Below are 448 nucleotides of genomic sequence, written 5' to 3'. Positions count from 1 at the left end.
ACTAAGACAAGTGAATATGTAGAAGTATCTCATTGTGATTTAAAATTGAATTTTCCTAATAAATAATGGTGTTGACATTTTTATGCACTTGTTTGCAATTCACTGGGTAAATATCTATACAAATCTTTTGCTCATTTTTGCTCAGCTTCTAAATGAGATTGGTTGTCTTCCTATCATTGAGTTGTAAGAATGCTTCAAATATTCTGAATCAAAGTTTTCTTTTTCTTTTTAATAGAATAAAAGTTTTTCATTTTGGATGAAGTTCAATTTATCAACTTTATTTTGTTTTATGAATCCAGCCTTTGGAATAATATCTAAGAAATCTTTGACTATTCTAAAGTCACAGAGATTTTTTCTTGAAAGTTCGTAGGTTTAACTCCTTCATTTAGATCTATGATCTGTTTTGATTTAAATTTTGTGAATGGTGTATGGGAAGGTCAAGGTTCAT

The sequence above is a fragment of the Galeopterus variegatus genome, unplaced genomic scaffold (assembly GCF_000696425.1).
Source record: "Galeopterus variegatus unplaced genomic scaffold, G_variegatus-3.0.2 Scaffold4383, whole genome shotgun sequence".
NCBI classification, from domain to species: Eukaryota; Metazoa; Chordata; class Mammalia; order Dermoptera; family Cynocephalidae; genus Galeopterus; species Galeopterus variegatus.
Note: the sequence above shows the minus strand (reverse complement) of the source record.